This window comes from Atta cephalotes (genome assembly GCF_000143395.1).
Source record: "Atta cephalotes unplaced genomic scaffold scaffold00068, whole genome shotgun sequence".
In the NCBI taxonomy this organism is placed as follows: domain Eukaryota; kingdom Metazoa; phylum Arthropoda; class Insecta; order Hymenoptera; family Formicidae; genus Atta; species Atta cephalotes.
In genome coordinates this window covers 436701-439084 of record NW_012130132.1, presented here as the reverse complement: position 1 = coordinate 439084, position 2384 = coordinate 436701, and the positions used below count along the sequence as shown (strand labels likewise).

At 31.1% G+C, this 2384-nt stretch overlaps 1 protein-coding gene across 1 annotated transcript in view; it reads left to right on the top strand.

The window, feature by feature from the left end:
- The window catches only part of LOC105623959 (protein turtle-like), a 247436-nt gene that overhangs the window by 228741 nt on the left and 16311 nt on the right, over positions 1 to 2384 (top strand). The gene's annotated exons all lie outside the window — the stretch shown is intronic.

Below are 2384 nucleotides of genomic sequence, written 5' to 3'. Positions count from 1 at the left end.
GAGAGAGAGAGAGAACGCGGAAAGTGTCGGTTAATGCCTCGTGACACAGCATATTCCATGATGTGGAACGCTGCTAATAGAACCAACGATTTTACGCCATCAGTTTCTCATCGTTATTCCGCGATCAGTTCGAAGTTCTTTGAGATTCAAAATAAAAAAATTTGAAAATCTAGACTCTTAAGATTAGAAGATTTATGGATACAGAATATTTAGAAAAGATTTAGAAACAAAAATAGTGAATGGTTCGATAAATTAAGTTTAATTAAGTTTAAAATTCAAAATAAAAATTTAAAAATTTAAACTTACCTAAGATTAAAAAGTATAAAACATCAAGAAAAAATTTAGAAACAAAAAGAATAGAATTCAAAGTTTTTTAAAATTCAAAATATAAAATTTGAAAGCCAAGATTTAATATTAAAGGTATAGAATCAGGGAAGATTTAAGAATGAAAATGATGATCGAAGTTCTTTGAAATTTAAAATAAAAAATTCAGGAGTCTAGATTTAGGATTAGAAGTATAGAATATCGAGAGAAGTTTCGGAACAAAAATGGTGAGAAATAAAGTTGAGATACGCAGCAAAACGCGATCGATGTGATTTAGCGCTGACTTTCCCGCGGCTCTTACCTTGCGGCTAACCATGAGCGACCGCTACCACTTCACTGACGTCACCGATATTTCACGAAATATCCGCGATGTTGCGTAAATCCCGGCTCTCCGATTTTGCAGTATCGGAAAGTATAAATAAAATGGCCGATTTTATGTCGCCGGTGGAACCGATCCGGAGAGGTACAGTTATCGATCCCTCATCCGTGGACCAAACTCCTCGCAGCCACACGTAATATATAGCATTTATGTAAAGAAATTGCGTGAAACCGATCCGACTTGAACTTTAAATTTATCAGAGTAGCGCAAAAGTTCGCTATGTTTAGCCTAATAACATATCATATTAAGGGGATGAAACAACAGCCAAATACAACAATAAAGTAAATTCTTAATTCCAAATAAAACATTACGTATATTTCTCGCTTTGCTGTATCCTATATACATATATACATATATATATATGTATAAATACTAGATTGTGTGCAGATCTTACTTCTTCATTTATTTCTTTTGTAAACTTCAAGATCATATTTGTAGGTCTCATTACATTCTTATACATTATCAAACAGTATGAGGAAACTTTTTGTTTGGATAATATACTTGTAATTACTTATATCATGTGAAGAAATAATATGATAACAAAAACCTGTTACAATGTTTTTGATTTTCATAAGTTTCCATAACTATTTATATTTTTTCTTTTATTCCGGAGAAGAATTTTTTACTCTATAAAAATAAGGAAAACAAAAAAAATGAAAAAACATGAAATGCCTGTTTCGTCGATATTACAGATGAGACACCAGCATCACTTTAGAAAGAATTATTGATATTATTGGATGATAGATCAGTTAGGTCAAAAACGGCGGTCAAATTAGCCAAAACGTAATTGAAAAGCAACTAATTAAAGGAAGACGCAATGTTCAGCATTTAGATAAAAGATTTAAGCTACTCTGGTAAATACAGAATCCAGATCGGATACATGTTTCACTATCGGTGCACACGCGATGACGTTGGAATATTTTTCGGAAATCCAGCACACAGCCGCTCGAAATGCAGCTTGTTTCATGATGGCAAATGTTGCTGCAAGTCATAACTTCTTACTGACTCACCTGGCGCGCGTCAATTTAAAAGCTTGGCGAAAAAGTTGGAAATTTAAAATATACCGTGCATCATTTATCTTACCGATACATATATGAATGTATGGTTTATATATAATATATATTTTCATTTCGAATGGAGCAATGGAGATATATGCGTACATATGTTCGTCGGTTCAGTGACTATATCTTTCGCACATATACGATGTAATTATTAATTAAATCGTCTAATAAATGGTGGGCTCACTATATGGTATAACTTATCTCGCATATATTTTGGTTAACCAAATACGTATGTATTATTCCACATATTATTCAATACGTAATAAACAAACGCTATCCTAGAACATATGTCTAATGAATATTTAACTCCATGTTACTATACAATATATATATTAATATAATATATATAATATATAATATATATAATATATATCCTATTATCTATATAGAAGTAATGAAAAAATATTTTCTATTAAGAAACTTAATGCTTATCTTTTTCTTATAATTTTGGTGTTTTTAATTTTCTAAATATCAAAATTATATCTCATTACAATAATATTATTAAAACAAATAAATTTAAAATTTGATGCGAAAATTCACGAGATACACACACACACACACACACACACACACACACACACACACACACACACACACACACACACACACACACACACACA